This window comes from Callithrix jacchus, chromosome 6 (assembly GCF_049354715.1).
Source record: "Callithrix jacchus isolate 240 chromosome 6, calJac240_pri, whole genome shotgun sequence".
NCBI lineage: Eukaryota > Metazoa > Chordata > Mammalia > Primates > Cebidae > Callithrix > Callithrix jacchus.
The window spans coordinates 137,291,405-137,310,258 of NC_133507.1; the positions used below are offsets into that span (position 1 = coordinate 137,291,405).

The window sequence follows — 18,854 nt, forward strand, 5'->3', positions numbered from 1 at the left end:
TGGTTGGTTTTAAAAAGTATTTGCTAAAATAGGAAAAGGCCCTATTCCCTCCCCCCACAAAAGCAAATAAAACCCCCCAACCCCAAAACAGCAAAATTTTCTGTGAAGTGTTTATTTTTGTATTTGTTATGTAGAAAATGTTGAAATTATAATTGGTAAAGTAGTGAAACAGTGATTCTTTCTTGTATGAGGTGAATATTTTTAATATTTAGGACTTTAAAGTTCTATATAATATTTTTTGTTACAGGTTATATAAAACACAACTCTAGAATTACATTCTACTTTCCACTTAACCTGAAATCTCAGGTCAATACTTGATCACGTGTGGGTTGTGGGCATGGAGCTGGCACCCCAATTATTAACCTGTCTGAACATGACAGGGGTATTGTTTTCACCCCCCCTCACTTTTTTTTTTTTAATAATTATAAACTGTTGCTAACATGCTTCCATTCATTTGCTGGCTATAGATGTCTGTGTGTGTGTGTGTCCTATCTGTCCCTGTGTACAAAATCTTCTAGTAACTTAAGATTGTGATACCAAAGCAAATGTTTTCAGCATTAAAATGAATTTTCCATGGGCCTGTTATTTTTTATTTTTATTCTTTTGGCTTTCGCTTAGGAATAGTTTAGTTCAGTTGCTTAGGTACTGTTGATTGAATACAGTTGCAACAACTAATCAAAATCTGTTATAAGTTAGGGAAATTTTAAGTCTGTACTCCTTTGTCTCCACTATGATACATTATTTTCAGCCCAGAGTTTAGCACCTGTACAAATTCCCTCTTAGTCTGAAACCTTGACAAATGATGAAGAGGATGAAGAGAGTATTACTCACTTGAACTGAAAAAATGTTTATTAAAATATAATCCTCTATAAAAAGGTGGCAGAAACAGCTTCTCTTGTCTTGTTGAAAATAGGTAAGGGTCCCTTGCCATTGGTTTTCCTGTTTAATGGTTGGATTTTTCCAGTAAAGGTCCCTCCCTGCAGGAAGTCGGAAGCTCAGAGTAGTGCGAGGTCAGGGTGTTTATTATCCCACCTGCCTGTCTGTCAAGTCACTGAGGATTGGCTTTGTTCCTCTTCCAAACGCCACAGCCCCTGCCAGGGAGTGTCTTGCCTGCACTTCTGTCTGGGTCTAATACTCTCTCCTCCCTCTGTGTTTCCAGACCTACGGCTGGCAGCAGCTGCCCTCCAGGTACTGTAGCCTTCTTGCTTCTTCTAAACCCTGCACATTCCTTTGTAAAAAGTGGTTTTAAACTCACCTCAGATTTTCCAGTATAAGTGTGCTTTCTGTTTTGCTTTCAGGTACTTGGGTGAGGCAGCCATTTAAATCAATTAGGCATTTTGGGCAGTGTTTATGATAAAGGAGAAAGAATAGGGAGCCACAGAGCCCTGCATGAAATTCCTGGGCAGTTCCTTTCCCTTTCAACTCCATTGATTGTCCTGATTGGCTCTTCCCTCTTCTGGCCCCCAGTTTCCTCATGTCTGAGTAAAGCCTTTCATTTCCCCTCTTCATGCAATCATCTCTACTTCAGATTAAGTCCAGTATTCTAGGCATAATGCTGTCTCTCATCTCCTGAACTTCTCATCAACTTTCTGTCTCCTATGCCTCATTCTCTCAGAACACCAAAGTCAATTAATCGTTAAGTAGGAAAGTAATTTGACATACTAACTGATGTTAGGGCCCAAAGGTGTACTAATGCCTTAATCATGTGTAACACACCACAGAGTACTGACTTCTGAAGATATAAATGACTTATCCCAGATTACATAGCATAAACAAAAGAGTGACTCTCTAATGGTGAAAACTTCACCCATAAAGGCAGGGAGTTTTGTTAGAAAGACATTATGAAGCGAGAAATGCAACATGAAGTCACACAATAGGAGTCTGTTAGTGCTACTTAAATGTAAGGTTTGTGGAGAGACCTCATGGTAAGTTTAATTTGCAAGATTATGCCAAAATGAGACCAGTTTTATTCCTAGTAATAAGAACAAAAGTAGAATGGATACTGGAAAACTTGATACAAGAAATGAGCACCAGCCGGGTTCTGTGGCTCACACCTGTAATCCCAGCACTTTGGGAGGCCGAGGTGGGCAGATCACGAGGTCAGGGGATCAGGGCCATTCGGGCCAACATGATAAAACCCTGTCTCTACTAAAAATACAAAATTAGCCAGGCATGGTGGCGTGTGCCTGTAATCCCAGCAACTCGGGAGGCTGAGGCAGGAGAATTGCGTGAACCAGGAAGCTGAAGTTTGCAGTGAGCCGAGATCGTGCCACTGCACTCCAGCCTGGCGACAGAGAGAGACTCCATCTCAAAAAAAAAAAAAGAAAAAAAAAGAAAGACGAGCACCTACTATAATAATTATGTCTAGCTGTGAGCGATCTCCATTTAGATATGGGGTGGGCATGACTTAATGTGTTAAAACTTAACAATGAGAACACTTGGACACAGGGAGGGGAGCATCACACACTGGGGTCTGTCGGGGGGAAATAGGGGAGGGACACAGCACGGGGTGGAGAGTTGGGGACAGATAGCATGGGGGGAAATGCCAGATACAGGTGATAGGGAGGAAGGCAGCAAATCACACTGCCATGTGTGTACCTATGCAACAATCTTGCATGTTCTTCACATGTACCCCAAAACCTAAAATGCAATTAAGAAAACAATAGGTTTGGTATCCCCATCTGAAAGACAAGAAAAATAAAACCAGAGATGTTAAAAAAAAAAAAAAAAAAAAATCCGAAGAGTAAGGAATTTGACACACTTTGGATAAAGTAAGAGCTTCTGAAGGATATGGACCATTTTCAGAGCCATGTTTCTTTTTATTCCCCTGATATAAACAGTTTGGGTGTCATTAATGCCTATAGTCTAATTTCTGGTGGTTTGCATTATTAGGTATTTAATGCCATTAATGTCAGCACTTACATGTTTTACATACCATGTCTTACGAGTTTCTGTTGATAATGCCATCCAGTTTAGCCCACACATGAATAAACAAATCTCACTTTGTCATATGCACTTTATTTCATTTGACTAGGGCATATATGTATGTTGTTGCATGGCAGGATTTTATTATAATACTGCGTATCAATTCATTTGCATGGGGGAGGCTCAGTAATATCCTTCCAGCATCTACATATGGTTTGTGACACCCCAAACCCTAAGGCTATCAGTTGGCTGAGAAATAGAACTTGGAGAACAGCTAGGTCTCAACATCAGGGGCAGAGACCTGGGGATAGGAGAGTGCGAACCAGAGGGAGGTTTGCAGGAGAGACTCTTTTAGAAAGCTCAACCCTTTGAAAACTCTCCCTAAACCTTCCCCAAAGGCCTGATATAATGAGCATTGAGGTTTCCATTGAGTATTCTACACTGCTTCTTTTACATTCACCATTCTTCCAGAAGAGGCCTACCAAGTACCAGATGCCATTCTGGGTGCTGTGGATACATGGGTGAGAAAAAAAAAAACAGATAAAATACTTCTACATTACAGGGAGTGAGGGGCAGGGAGATAGACCATAAGCAACAAATATAGTAAGTAATTAGGCCATATAGTGGACTAGAAGATGGTAAGTGTTGGTTGAAAAGAAATAGAGTTGGGTGAGGGGGTCAGGAATTTGGGAAGTTATAATTTATCAAGTGACATTATTGAGCAGGTGACATTTGAGCCAAGACTTGAAGGAGGTAAGGAAATGAGCCACAAAGCTACCTCTTTAACACTGACCACTAAATCAGCCTGTTACAGTGGCTCTGTCCAGTTGAAAACAAACAGCATATGTCATTTAAAATTTTACAGTAGTCACATTTTAAAAGAAATATGTAAATTTATTTTAGCAAAATATTTTATCTAACCTAATATATTCAAAACATTTCAGCACGTAATCAAAATCCTAGAAAAAAATTAGATATTTTGCGTTGTGTTTTTCATATTAAGTCTTAGACACGTGATGTGTATTATATGGCTACAGCACATCTCAACTTGGACTAGCCACATAGCACATGCTCAGTAGCCACATATGGTCAGTGGCTATCATATTGGGTGGTACAGTCTTAAAGAGGGTTGAAAAAGTGTCACTTTTAAGAACACAGTCAAAAGGAGTGAGTGGGCCCTCTGCTCTCCCATCCCTCCAGGCTAAGCAGAGGGTGCTTGTTGGCCGTGGAGATGAGGCAAGTTTCATTTTGGAGGGAGAAATTTACTGCAAACAAAGCCTTAGGGAATTTTCTTTCTATTTTAGATCAATAAGCATAACTATCCCATATCGTCGTCTTTGAATCAGCAGTGTGATATGAAGGATCATGTTGAATTTTTAGACCTTTGTTTACATCTTCCATCAAAGCCTTCCTCTCTTTTAGAAATGGTCTCACTGAGAGACTGGTCTGGCTGGATTATCCATTCAAGATCAAGCCTTTATTTGTGGTATTTTGTATGTTTGTTGGAAATGGAGACGATAGCCTTAAACTAGAGGTTAAGAATATAAAATAGTGGCTCTGAAGGTTGCAACTGTTCTCTGGATGCCAGGGTTCTAATATTATGACCATTTATAAGGTAACGAGTTCAGCAAGAATGAGGAGGAAACAAACCATATTATTATTGCCATTTTTGTAGTTCTTAGCAATCAATTATAAAGAACAGCTGATAATAGTTTTTCCTTTCCAAACTAGATTATAAGTCCACAAAAATAGGAACCATGCATTCATGACTTTCTCTTTTGTTCGTATACTCCACAGAGGGTAGTGCTGAGTTGCTATTTAACAAATATTTTTAAATCACTCCGGGTGTTGGCAAACCTTTTCTATAAGGACCAGATAATGAGTATGTCAATCTTTGAGGACCATACTGTTTCTGTCACAACTACCCTACTTTGCTGTTGTAGGACAAAATCAACTGTAGACAATATATAACTGATGGGCATCGATACATGCCAATGAAACTTTATTTATATCTATAAGTTTAAACGCCATACAATTTTTACATGTTACAAGGTATTGCTTTTCTTTTTCTTTTCTTTCAATTGTTTAAAAATGTTAAAAAAACATTGTTAGCACAGCTGTGCAAAAACAGGCAATTTGGTCTAGAAGTTATTGTGTACCAGTGCCTGGTTTCCATTATTTTCATTTTTTGCTCTAGCATTTTCCTCTTTTTCCTGTGCCTCTTGATTACCTAATTGTCTCTCCCCTCTTTCTTTATGACCGTCCTTCATCTCACTGCTGATTCTCCTATATCTTTCTTCCATTCTCCTGTATCTTTCTTCCTCCCTGTTCTTCCTTATCTTTCTTTCCTTCTTTCTATAAACCCCATAGCCTTTTTCTTCTATTTGCCTAAGCACGGTCATTTGGAGGGGTTTCCAGCAACACAGTTTCACTTTCAGGAAGAAATAGTTGGGATTAAAATAACATTTAAAGCATGGAGTCCTAATGTTATTATATTATGCCCTCTTATTTCCCTTCTTCTCCTCCTCTTCATCTTTCTATTCCTCCATATACCAAGTACAATGGTAAAAGAATAAAGGTAACTTACATGTGTATATTAACAGAAGTCTCATTACTAACATGTGCATGTGTGTGAGTGGGTAATGGTTACATCAGTTGTGCTATTTGTTTTGTGTTAACCTGTAGTATTTGAGCCCCTCAGCTGTTCATGCTTTCATCTTTTTCTGTAAATTCAGACACCTATTTTTATCATTTCTAATCATTTAATTCATAGCTTCTAATTATAAATGTGACTTTATTCAAGTCTTTTTTACAACACTCTCACAATTTGCCTCAAATGTATCAGGTTTGAGAAATAGTCTTTGTAATTCAGTTACCAGGGAATTTCTGAAAGTACAGACATGCAAAGCAAAAAGCAAACAAAACAACCTCCAGAAAAACAAGAACAAAATCCCTTTGGCTCTTGTCAACCTTGTTCAGAGCATGTCTCCTTTGAAACAAGATAGTTTCAGCAATTTTTTTCTAAAATACAGCATATTTTCCCTTCTTGCTTTTTTCCTTTTTTAAATAAAATTGCCAACTTAAAAATATTATAAAATTTTACCACTGTCAGCAGTTTTACAGAATTTTGCTCACAAATCCAAGATGGTTTCACCTTTCCTTATTTTTTGGGACACTCTGATTAGGTATTAGAATCAATAACCCCCTTCCTTTGATAGAATTCTTTTTTCTTTTATAACTAATTTCTGAAGTAAAAGTTGGGCAATCGATTTCTTCAGCTATCTTTACCATAATCGTAGTCACAGAGATCTGATCTAAAACAGACCATAATATTTCTCCTTAACTCAGAATATTTGATGGAGTATGATAGCACGATTAGCAAAATCTAGACTGAAGCAAATTGCTTACAAAAGGCATGAAAGTTTCATAATCATTCTGTCTTCAAATGAAGAGTATTGATTTGAAATATTGTTCCAGCTCCTGTCCTCTTGAGGAGTATACTGACAATTCACTGAATATTACCAGATCATCGCAGTTGTGTGGATTGCAGACAAATGCTGTGATAACATCTATAATTTGTTATTATGAATTGAAAGATAATAAAATAATTACCTCTAGCTGCATAGTTACTGTTTTTAACACTGCAAACATATTGCACTTAACACCTTGATAATGTAACACCCCACAGATATGAGTGAAAGATACAAATACCCATATTTTATTTTATTTTTTAAAAATAAAACATATACTCATTTATTAATGAGAAAATACAACTAAAATTTGCATATATAACCTATAAACATAATCATAGATGATATTCTTGTGAAGTTAATAAAACAGGAAAAGATTCCCAAAATGCAGGGTTTCAAAATATATTTCTTTCTTTTTTTTTTTTGTTTTTTTTTTTAATTGCATTTTAGGTTTTGGGGTACATGTGCAGAACGTGCAAGATAGTGTTGCATAGGTACACACACAGTGGTGTGTTTTGCTGCCTTCCTCCCCTTCACCCACATTTGGCATTTCTCCCCAGGCTATCCCTCCCCATGTCCCCCCCCGCTGTCCCTCCCCTATTCTTCCCAATAGACCCCAGTGTGTAGTACTTCCTTCCCCATGTCCATGTGTTCTCATTTTTCCTCACCCACATATGAGTGAGAATATGTGGTATTTCATTTTCTGTTCATGTGTCAGTTTGCTGAGAATGATGTTTTCCGATTCATCCATGTCTCTACAAAGGACACGAACTCATCATGCATAATATTCCATGGTGTATATGTGCCACATTTTCCCAGTCCAGTCTATCATCGATGGGCATTTCAGTTGGTTCCGGGTCTTTGCTATTGTAAACAGTGCTGCAATGAACATTCGTGTGCATGTGTCCTTATCTAGAACGATTTATAGTCCTTTGGATATATACCCAGTAATGGGATCGCTGGGTCAAATGGAATTTCTATTTCTAAGGCCTTGAGGAATCGCCACACTGTCTTCCACAATGGTTGAACTAATTTACACTCCCACCAGCAGTGTAAAAGTGTTCCCACCACATCCTCTCCAGCATCTGTTCTCTCCAGATTTTTTAATGATTGCCGTTCTAACTGGGGTGAGATGGTATCTCAATGTGGTTTTGATTTGCATCTCTCTAATGACCAGTGATGATAAGCATTTTTTCATATGATTGTTGACCTCATGTATGTCTTCTTCTGTAAAGTGTCTGTTCATATCCTTTGCCCATTTTTGAATGGGCTTGTTTGTTTTTTTCCTGCAAATCTGAGTTCTTTGTAAATTCTGGATATCAACCCTTTGTCAGATGGGTAAACTGCAAAAATTTTTTCCCATTCTGTTGGTTGCTGATCCACTCTAGTGACTGTTTCTTTTGCTGTGCAGAAGCTGTGGAGTTTGATTAGGTCCCATTTGTCTATTTTGGCTTTTGTTGCCAATGCTTTTGGTGTTTTGGTCATGAAGTCCTTGCCTACTCCTATGTCCTGAATGGTTTTGCCTAGATTTTCTTCTAGGGTTTTTATCGTGCCAGGTCTTATGTTTAAGTCTTTAATCCATCTGGAGTTAATTTTAGTGTAAGGTGTCAGGAAGGGGTCCAGTTTCTGCTTTCTGCACATGGCCAGCCAGTTTTCCCAACACCATTTGTTAAACAGGGAATCCTTTCCCCATTGCTTGTTTTTGTCAGGTTTATCAAAGATTGTATGGTTGTAGATATGTTGTGTTGCCTCCGGTGCCTCTGTTCTGTTCCATTGGTCTATATCTCTGTTTTGGTACCAGTACCATGCTGTTTTCATTACTGTAGCCTTGTAGTATAGTTTGAAGTCTGGTAGTGTGATGCCTCCCGCTGTGTTCTTTTTGCTTAGCATTGACTTGGCTATGCGGGCTCTCTTTTGGTTGCATATGAAGTTCATGGTGGTTTTTTCCAGTTCTGTGAAGAAAGTCGATGGTAGCTTGATGGGGATAGCGTTGATTCTGTAAATTACTTTGGACAGTATAGCCATTTTCACGATATTGATTCTTCCTAACCGTGAACATGGAATGTTTCTCCATCTGTTTGTGTCCTCTCTGATTTCGTTGAGCAGTGGTTTGTAGTTTTCCTTGAAGAGGTCCATTATGTTCCTTTTAAGTTGTATTCCTAGGTATTTTATTCTTTTTGTAGCAGTTGTGAATGGCAGTTCGTTCTTGATTTGGCTCTCTTTAAATCTGTTATTGGTGTAGAGGAATGCTTGTGATTTTTGCACATTGATTTTACATCCTGAGACTTTGCTGAAGTTGCTTATCAGTTTCAGGAGTTTTTAGGCTGAGGCAATGGGGTCTTCTAGGTATACTATCATGTCGTCTGCAAATAGAGACAATTTGGCTTCCTCCTTTTCTATTTGAATACCCTTTATTTCTTTTTCTTGCCTGATTGCTCTGGCTAGAACTTCCAGTACTATATTGAATAGGAGTGGTGAAAGCTGGCATCCTTGTCTAGTGCTGGATTTCAAAGGGAATGCTTCCAGTTTTTGCCCATTCAGTATGACATTGGCTGTTGGTTTGTCATGAATAGCTTTTATTACTTTGAGATACGTTTCATCAATACCGAGTTTATTGAGGGTTTTTAGCATAAAGGGCTGTTGAATTCTGTCAAATGCCTTCTCTGCATCAATTGAGATAATCATGTGGTTTTTGTTTTTGGTTCTGTTTATGTGGTGAGTTACGTTTATAGACTTGCGTATGTTGAACCAGCCTTGCACCCCTGAGATGAATCCTACTTGATCATGATGGATAAGTTTTTTGATGTGCTGTTGCAATCGGTTTGCCAGTATTTTATTGAAGATTTTTGCGTCTATGTTCATCTTGGATATTGGCCTGAAGTTTTCTTTTCTTGTTGAGTCTCTGCCAGGTTTTGGTATCAGGATGATGTTGGTCTCATAAAATGATTTGGGAAGGATTCCCTCTTTTTGAATAATACCCGTATTTTAAACAAGAAAGCATAGGTATTCAGCAAGCCTTTTGTAATACAATTTGTATAATATTATAAAGCTAATCATAAATATTAAAGTTTAGTTTACATGTTGTTTATATTTTCTCATTTGTTCATTAATAAAAATTAATCTGAAGACTACAAACATATAAAAGTTACTGTCTATAAAACATATCACTTTGCCATTCAATTGTCTTAAAGTCTTTCATACACTTTATATGTAGTTTTATCAGTGTTAGAACAAGAGACAAAGACAACCTTCTCTTTAAATCCAGAAAAGAGCAAGAAAAATAGTTTTATGGGCATACTCAAAGAAATAGAGGCTGTAAGTCAGGCCACTCTAAGAGTGACACTGCTCTGTCTCAGCCCACTAAAAAAAATGTGCAAAGAAACAAGTAGGTCATTGGGACTGTATTTTCTAAAGCTCTCTGCACAGATATACTTCTCATTCCGTATGCTTTTGTTACACTGTTGCATCAACATGCCTCCATTGAGCCATGGGGTCTGTTTTCTCCCCTTGAACTTGCTGGAGCTTTCTAACTGCCTCAAGCAATAGAATGTCATGGATGTGACATGGCATGACTTATGAGGCTAGGACATAAAGTGACATATAATTTCTATCTGGCTCTTCCTTTCTTGCTCAGGGCACTTGCCCCCTTGGAGTCAGCCACCATGTTGTGAGGAAGTCTGGGATACATGAAGAGGCCACATGCACATATTCTGTCTAAAAGCCGCAGCTAATTCTGAGGCTGACCGCCAGCAGCAACTATCGTTTCTATGAGTGAAATGAGTCTTCAGATTATTCCAAATCCCAGCCTTTGAGCCACCCCAGCTGATGTCAAGTAGACCAAAGATGAGCTATCCTCAACTAACTCCATCTAAATTACATATTCTTGAGCAAAATAAATGTCATTATTCTAAGCCACTAAACCTAGGAGTCATTTATTATGTAGCCATAGATAACAGGAATGATCTTCAACAAGATGGTTCTTTGACACTGTAAAACTTACCTTGCTCATGTAATAGGAATTCTATTGGATCTCGAAAACAGATGCTGAACTACAGCAATTCCTGGTGTACTTAACTCGTTTCCCTATTTGTTGGGTATAGAGTTCCCTTTTGTGATTGCCTTGGGAATGGAAACGAGAGATCACTTCAGAACAGAAAGACACCAGAGAATTCCTGCTCTATGGTTTGTGGATCCTCAGAGTTAGGCAAAAAAATTAATTGGCTTGCATTAAAATGCTTCTATTAGTTCTGTTCTTGGAGGAACACCTTTATGGCTAGCGACATGATAGACAGTGTCACTCTTGGGTACTTACTATGAAATGAGAATGATCTATCTCTATAATTGTTAAAAAAAAAAAAAACTTTTGAGATGTGGGTAGGTAAGCAGTAGGGACGGGCAGAGCAGTAACTAAATTATGTTCATAGGTATTGCGCAAGTTCTTAAGTAGGCTGGAAGCACATGGTTATGGGAAGTGTTGAGTTATTTCCCCCCTTTTAACTCAGAAGGATAACTCCTGTTGTTGACCTAAGAATCAAAGGATGAGCTGGAAAAACCTGCTAAGGCATGTCGGCCAACTCCTCAGAGAAATACTACAGTTAACCTCAAGGTCAGTGTCACTATTTAAGCATGGCTTTTAAATATGTTGGCAGCTTCAAAGATTCCTGTCAACAAAACTCTTAAACTTTATTAACATAAGTTGTTTACAGCATCTATATGGTGCGACTAGCTGGTGTGGCTGAAAAGTTTGTATTCAGGGTTATTTCCAGGTGTTTTAAGGACTCTATGTCAAGAACATAGTTCTTCCCTGGATGTGATCCCAAGAAACTCATATGGATTACTGGGCAAACATAATCCTTATAGAACAGCTTATATACAGCCATGTAATACACTATTGTAACATCTGAATCAATTGCAGTTCAGCAGGCAAACTTTGAATCAAGCCTTTTTTGCAAATATTCTCTAAAAGTGCCATGATAAGGCACTTATCTTGGCACTTCTCTAAAAGTGCCAAGACAATGTAAAATCCATTTCTGGCTGGGCATGGTGGCTCATGCCTGTAATCCCAGCACTTTGGGAGGCTGAGGCAGGTAGATTACGAGGTCAGAAGATTGAGACCATCCTGGCCAACATGGTGAAACCCGTCCCTACTAAAAATACAAAAATTAGCTGGGCATGGTGGTGCTTACCGGTAGTCCCAGCTACTAGGGAGGCTGAGGCAGGAGAATTGCTTGAATCTGGGAGGTGGAGGTTGCAGTGAGCTGCGATCATGCCACCACACTCCAGCCTAATGACAGAGTGAGACTTTGTCTCAAAAAAAAAAAAATCAATTTCCTAGAAGAAAAGAGATAGAGTATTTAATAGTATAGACTCTGGAGCCAGACTACCTGGGTTCAAATTCTGTCTCTGACACCAGTTTCCTGATCCAAGGTGAATGTATGTAGTCTTTCTTTGCCTCAGTTCCCTCATTTGTGAAATGAAAATGATAGAATTTTAAGGCAGAAAGAAATTAATATATGCACAGACCATACAACAATGCTTGCTTTGCAGTAAGTGCTCAGCAATTGTTACTTATTACTATTATTTTGCGAGTGAACTATAGAGTATTGTGAATTACTCAAAAATGTCCTCTTTTGCCATTATGGAGTACTTTAGAGTTCTGGGCAGTTAATTATTCAGCTTCTTTGGGCAGGAAAAGATACGCTCTGAGCACATTCTATAACATCAACAGTTTCTCTGGAAGTGGCTTACTCTCTCTATGAATCTCCTTAATAGTCATCTCTGAACATTGACATTAGATTCTATTCTTTTAATTTCACCCTAGGCAAGTAGAGAGCACATCATGACCAGTGAGTGTATGGCTTCAGTGCTGCATAGTGAGGTAATTAATGATAAAACCTTGCAAAAAGAGTTTCAAACAAGGCTTGCATTATAGTTGTGAAAACTGAGAAAGCAGGTGGAGGCTCCTGACTTCAAAAGAAATTCAGGCTACAGATATTCTTGAAGCACTTAATGTCTCAGAGCTAGGCATCATTATTTTTCTCAATGTATAGCTCCCTTCCCATAAACTTAAGAATAAGTGGTAAGAAATTGTAGTTTATTCTCCCTGAATATCCATCAATGATCGACTGGATAAAGAAAATGTGGAATATATGCACCATGGAATACTATGCAGCCAAAAAACAAAGAGTGAGATCATGTTTTTTGCAGGAACATGGATGGAGCCAGAGGCCATTATACTGAGCAAACTAACACATGAACAGAAAATCAAATACTGCATGTTATCACTTATAAGTGAGAGCTAAATGGTGAGAACACATGGACATATAGAGGGAAACAACACACTCTGGGGCCTATTGGAGGGTGGAGGGTGGGATGAGGGAAAGGATCAGGAAAAATAACTAATGAGTACTAGACTTAATACCTGGGTAACAAAATTATCTGTACAACAAACCCCTGTGAAACAGGTTTGCCTATAAAACAAACTTGTACAAGTACACTTGAACTTAAAAGCTAAAACAAAACAAACAATTTTATGTTTTAATTGTTTGCTGCTACTTTATAGAAATACAATTGATTTTTAAAAATAAAAACCCCATGTGGCACATATAAACCATAGAATACTATGCAGCCACAAGAAGGATGAGTTCATGTCCTTTGCAGAGACATAGATAAAGCTGGAAACCATCATTCTCAGCAAACTGACACAAAAACAGTAAACCAAACATCGCATGTTCTCACTGTAAGTGGATGTTGAACAATGAGAACTCATGGACACAGGGAGGGGAACATCACACACTAGTGCCTGTCTGGGTAGGGGGACTAGGGGAGAGATAGCAGGGGGTGGGGGATAGGGGAAGGCTAACATTAGGAGAAATACCCAAAGTAGATGACAGGGTGATGGATGCAGCAAACCACCATGGCATGTGTACACCTATGTAACATATGTACACATATGCACATTCTGCACATGTATCCCAGAACTTAAAGTATATCTATTTTTTAAAAAAACCTACATTCGGAAAAATACATGTGGTTTATTCTCAACATAAGAAACTCATCCTGACTGAGAAGTGAATGACCATATAATATCCCAGAAAGTAACATCATGCTGAGATCAGCTCCATTGAATGTTTTTTTTTTTTTTTCAGTAAGATCTGAAGTAACCTGACTATGGCAGACTTTTGAGGCAGAAAAACAGTAGGAAGTGCAGAGTCCCAAGACAGTTTAGTTTTGCTTAACTTCAGATAATATCCGGTATCACACATATGTATCTCAGTTGGCTAAATGTTGATAGCAGAGACAGAGAAACCCAAGAAGGTGCCAGTGGAAGTTCTCATTCCAAAACTTCCCTCATCATTTGGATGCCCACTATATTCTACTTTTATGAGACTGTCAACATTTTTTCCTTCCTTGAAAAGACATTAGTATTTCACCATTATCAGCAGTTATGAGAAACTTTGTGAAGACACGATTGTTCCTCTCTTTCTGTTTCTGAGTTTTTCTGTGAATTCAGCATTTTTAGGGATGCCATCATGAACATTTTGTTGAAGTATGCGCACCTTTTATCAGTCACTTCTCAGTTTTGCTGTCAGATCCGATCCCTGCCCTTCTCCCTAATGGGAGAGCAACACGTTCCCGGTTCCCTTGCACTCTGACTTCTTGATCACTCTGACCAACAGAAGGCACAAGACACTGGAGGGCAGGAGGAGGGGAGAAGATAAACTATTTCTCCTCTGTCTCTGCTTTGGTCAATATCTCTAACAGGTGTGTCTTCTCTGTGGCTCCAACTCCCATCGGGCAGATGGAAATGGTTCCACTCTGTATTGGGCTTGGGCTTTAGGACTTCTGTAACATCTGCTTAACACGTTTTTTTGTATTAAGGTCCTTCTGTTGAGAACATAGACTTCTTTCTGTTTTCTGACTGGACTCTGATACACACTTGTAGAATCCTTATGAATACCTCTGAAAGAAAACATTTTAGAAAATTCTAGGATTGTAGGGGAATAGAAATTCTAAATAATATAACTAAAACTATTTCTGGATCATTGATGACGCTTGGAGCACCTACAATCATGTCATTAATGATCAGATATGATTAGGCATAGGCAAGCTAATCTTTGTGAAAACTTTATCCTAGGTAAGGATAGTGAGAAGTTTATTAACTCTAAACACTACATATGGGGATTTCTTAAGGGCTTTCTTCAGAGTCTTTTTATAATATCCACAGAGTTTTAACCAAAGCATCAGTCACAGTATGATTAGCTTAGCCCTTAGCATGCAAAGGTTATTCAATGGTACCTTAGTTGACTAGAAGCTCAAATATCTTCTGTATATTTTTTCCTTAAAACAAAAAAGCTTATTTCTGACTTGGAGCAAATTGCCGCAATCACTGAATGTAGATAGAATAATACAGACTTTTTACTTTGTTGCAGTTTTATGTTTACAGAATAATTAAGCAAAACATATAGAGACCTTACATATACCCCCTCACTCTACCCCACTCCCCATCCCTCAGTTTCCCCTATTATCACCAGATTGCATTAGTGTGGTACATTTATTAGAATGGATGAGCCAACACTGATACATTATTATTAATGAAAGTCCATAGTTTACATTGGGATTCACTCTATGTGTTGTACATTCTGTGAGTTTTGACAAATATATGATGATATGTATTCACTATTATAGTATTATCAAAACTAGTTCCACAGCCCCCCAAAATCCCATGTTCTACCTCCTCAAACCACTGAACCCCAACAATAACAGCTCTCCTGTCTGCAAACTTTTTCCTTTTCCATAATGTCATATAGTTAGAATCACACTGTATGTGACCTTTTTTAGATTGGCTTCTTCCACTTAGAAATATGCATTTAAGATTCTTCCATGTATTTTCAAGTTTTGAGAAATTACTTCTTTTTATATGATATGGAATACTGTTGTATGGATGTATCACATTTGTTTACCTGTTAACCTGTTGCAAGAATCTTGTTTGCTTCCAGGTTTTGGCAATTATGAATAAAGCTGCTATGAGCATTTGTGTGCAGGTTTTTGTGTGGATGCCGTCTTTTGCTCATTTGAGTATATACCAAAGATCACATTGTAAGAGAATGCTCAGTTTTGCAAGAAATTGCTAAACTGTCTTCAAAACTGACTGTACTATTTTGCATCTCTGCCGGCAATAAATGAGATTCCTGTTGTCCACAACTTGGCCAGCTTTTGGTGTTGTCCATGCTTTGGATTTCAGCCATTGTCAAACGTGTACAGTGGTGCCACATTGTTGTTTTAATCTGTGATTCCCAAATGACATATAATGTTGAGAATCTTGGCATATACTTATTTGCCATCTGTATATCTTCTCTTGTGAGGTATCTGGTCATATCTTTTACCCACTTTTTAATGGGACGGTTTGCTTTCTCACTGTTGAGTTTTAAGAGTTCTTTATATGTTTTGTATATCAAATCATTATCAGATATGTGTTTTGCAGATATTTTCCCCCAGTCTGTGGCTCATCTTTTCATTCTCTTAACAGGCAGACTTTTTAGTGAAATTTTTCCCAATGTCTCAGGAAATTTATTACCGTCTTGTTGAAGCTAGGATTATTCTATGGTTTGAATACCTTGGAAATTAATTCCTAGTGTTTTGAGATAGTAACTCTAAAATGTTTTTATGACAAATGAAAATGCATTTTATAGCCCACAACATAACTTCTAGCATCAGCTGTGTGATCATTATAATCTTGAAGAATTATGATTAGTGGTCATAGCAATGGTATGAAAGGACTTAGAGAAAATATCACAGAATGGTCTCAATCATACTTTTGGAACATTTTTATAGTTTACTTCCCATTTACTCTGCGAGCGGTAAAGCAATCTGGCTCCCAGCCTTTGAATTCCACCCTTTACCTCTCTATTGGAGTGTCTTGAGAAACCAGTCAGTGACCTGCAATGTTAAATCCAATCGCTTTTTCTTTTTTTTTTTTTAATTTTTTATTGGATTATAGGTTTTGGGGTACATGAGCAGAGCATGCAAGACAGTTGCATAGGTACACACATGGCAGTGTGCTTTGCTTTTCTTCTCCCCTTCACCCACATTTGGCATTTCTCCCCAGGCTATCCCTCCCCACCTCCCCCTCCCACTGGCCCTCCCCTTTTCCCCCCAATAGACCCCAGTGTTTAGTACTCCCCTTTCTGTGTCCATGTGTTCTCATTTTTCATCACCCACCTATGAGTGAGAATATGCGGTGTTTCATTTTCTGTTCTTGTGTCAGTTTGCTGAGGATGATGTTCTCCAGATTCATCCATGTCCCTACAAACGACACGAACTCATCATTTCTGATTGCTGCATAATATTCCATGGTGTATATGTGCCACATTTTTCCAATCCAGTCTATTATCAATGGGCATTTGGGTTGATTCCAGGTCTTTGCTATTGTAAACAGTGCTGCAATGAACATTCGTGTACATGTGTCCTTATAGTAGAACGATTTATAGTCTTTCGGATATATACCCAGTAATGGGATTGCTGGGTCAAATGGAATTTCTATTTCTAAGGCCTTGAGGAATCGCCACACTGTCTTCCACAATGGTTGAACTAATTTACACTCCCACCAACAGTGTAAAAGTGTTCCTTTTTCTCCACATCCTCTCCAGCATCTGTTGTCTCCAGATTTTTTAATGATCGCCATTCTAACTGGCGTGAGATGGTATCTCAATGTGGTTTTGATTTGCATCTCTCTGATGACCAGTGACGAGGAGCATTTTTTCATATGATTGTTGGCCTCATATATGTCTTCTTTCGTAAAGTATCTGTTCATATCCTTTTCCCACTTTTGAATGGGCTTGTTTGTTTTTTTCCTGTAAATCTGTTTGAGTTCTTTGTAAATTCTGGATATCAGCCCTTTGTCAGATGGGTAGACTGCGAAAATGTTTTCCCATTCTGTTGGTTGCCGATCCACTCTAGTGACTGTTTCTTTTGCCGTGCAGAAGCTGTGGAGTTTCATTAGGTCCCGTTTGTCTATTTTGGCTTTTGTTGCCAATGCTTTTGGTGTTTTGTTCATGAAGTCCTTGCCTACTCCTATGTCCTGGATAGTTTTGCCTAGATTTCCTTCTAGGGTTTTTATGGTGCCAGGTCTTATGTTTAAGTCTTTAATCCATCTGGAGTTAATTTTAGTGTAAGGTGTCAGGAAGGGGTCCAGTTTCTGCTTTCTGCACATGGCTAGCCAGTTTTCCCAACACCATTTGTTAAACAGGGAATCCTTTCCCCATTGCTTGTTTTTGTCAGGTTTATCAAAGATTGTATAGTTGTATGTATGTTGTGTTGCCTCCGGTGCCTCTGTTCTGTTCCATTGGTCTATATCTCTGTTTTGGTACCAGTACCATGCTATTTTGATTACTGTAGCCTTGTAGTATAGTTTGAAATCTGGTAGTGTGATGCCCCCCGCTGTGTTCTTTTTGCTTAGAATTGACTTGGCTATGCGGGCTCTCTTTTGGTTCCATATGAAGTTCATGGTGGTTTTTTCCAGTTCTGTGAAGAAAGTCAATGGTAGCTTGATGGGGATAGTGTTGATTCTGTAAATTACTTTGGGAAGTATAGCCATTTTCACGATATTAATTCTTCCTAACCATGAACATGGAATGTTTCTCCATCTGTTTGTGTCCTCTCTGATTTCGTTGAGCAGTGGTTTGTAGTTCTCCTTGAAGAGGTCCCTTACGTTCCTTGTGAGTTGTATTCCAAGGTATTTTATTCTTTTTGTAGCAATTGCGAATGGCAGTTCGCTCTTGATTTGGCTTTCTTTAAGTCTGTTATTGGTGTAGATGAATGCTTGTGATTTTTGCACATTGATTTTATATCCTGAGACTTTGCTGAAGTTGTTTATCAGTTTCAGGAGTTTTTGGGCTGAGGCAATGGGGTCTTCTAGGTATACTATCATGTCGTCTGCAAATAGAGACAATTTGGCTTCCACCTTTCCTATTTGAATACGCTTTATTTCTTTTTCTTGCCTGATTGCTCTGGCTAGAACTTCCAGTACTATATTGAATAGGAGTGATGAGAGAGGGCATCCTTGTCTAGTGCCAGATTTCAAAGGGAATGCTTCCAGTTTTTGCCCATTCAGTATGATATTGGCTGTTGGTTTCTCATAAATAGCTTTTATTACTTTGAGATACGTTCCATCGATACCGAGTTTATTGAGGGTTTTTAGCATAAAGGGCTGTTGAATTTTTTCAAATGCCTTCTCTGTGTCAATTGAGATAATCATGTGGTTTTTGTTTTTGGTTCTGTTTATGTGGTGAATTACGTTGATAGACTTGCGTATGTTGAACCAGCCTTGCATCCCCGGGATGAATCCTACTTGATCATGATGAATAAGTTTTTTGATTTGCTGTTGCAATCGGCTTGCCAATATTTTATTGAAGGTTTTTGCATCTATGTTCATCATGGATATTGGCCTGAAGTTTTCTT

General features: G+C 38.3%; 1 long non-coding RNA gene across 1 annotated transcript in view; it reads left to right on the forward strand.

Annotated features, from left to right (window-relative positions):
- The first annotated feature begins 1,093 nt into the window (after positions 1-1,093).
- LOC144576704 (uncharacterized) overlaps positions 1,094-18,854 on the forward strand; it is a 49,542-nt gene continuing 31,781 nt past the window's right edge. Inside the window, exon 1 of the long non-coding RNA XR_013519088.1 lies at positions 1,094-1,188. This is a non-coding gene — a long non-coding RNA (uncharacterized LOC144576704). The remainder of the gene's footprint in view (positions 1,189-18,854) is intronic.